A 743-nucleotide genomic window follows, 5' to 3' on the forward strand; every position below is an offset into this window, starting at 1 on the left:
CGCGCTCCGCTCACAGGCTCCTATTGAAAGGCTTTCCCTCCCTCAAAAGGCGACCAGCTTTCTCTACTATAAGTATAGTTACGCTGCCATTTCTTTTTCCAATATCATGGAATAGCATGGCCTGGGGCTAAGGTAACTCAAGTGGGAGAGCCGTGTTATGGGTGACCTCATTGCACGGTTCAGAGAGCACTTGTGTATGTGATGCAAGTGAACGTGTACGAAAAAGCTGTCGTAAAGTTTCGTTGTTCGTTCCGTCGTCGACCCTATCTATGTTTCTATGATGGCCCAAGAACACGCTCATTCTTCAGCCGTAGAGAGACTTTTGAATTGCGAGGTACCATTACGAGCTCAATATATACGAGTGTTATTCCGTGAAATAACTCGAATTTCAAATCATTCACTTGCTTCAACTACTCATGCTATGGATGTGGGAGCATCAACTCCGTCCCTGTGGGCTTCTGAGGAGCGGGAGAAATTGTTGGAATTCCATGAAAGAGTCTCGGGAGCCAGGATGCATGCCAGTTTCATACGACCAGGTGGAGTGGCACAAGATCTGCCTCTTGGCTTATGTCGAGATATTGATTCCTCCACACAACAATTTGCTTCTCGTATCGACGAATCAGAAGAGATGTCAACCGGCAACCGTATCTGGAAACAACGATTAGTGGATATTGGTACTGTCACTGCACAGCAAGCAAAGGATTGGGGATTCAGTGGTGTAATGTTAAGAGGTCGTGCGACAT

This window comes from Aristolochia californica, unplaced genomic scaffold (genome assembly GCF_029961685.1).
Source record: "Aristolochia californica isolate CCGP_79_NKW_82.1479 unplaced genomic scaffold, dmAriCali1.0.hap1 SCAF_57, whole genome shotgun sequence".
NCBI lineage: Eukaryota > Viridiplantae > Streptophyta > Magnoliopsida > Piperales > Aristolochiaceae > Aristolochia > Aristolochia californica.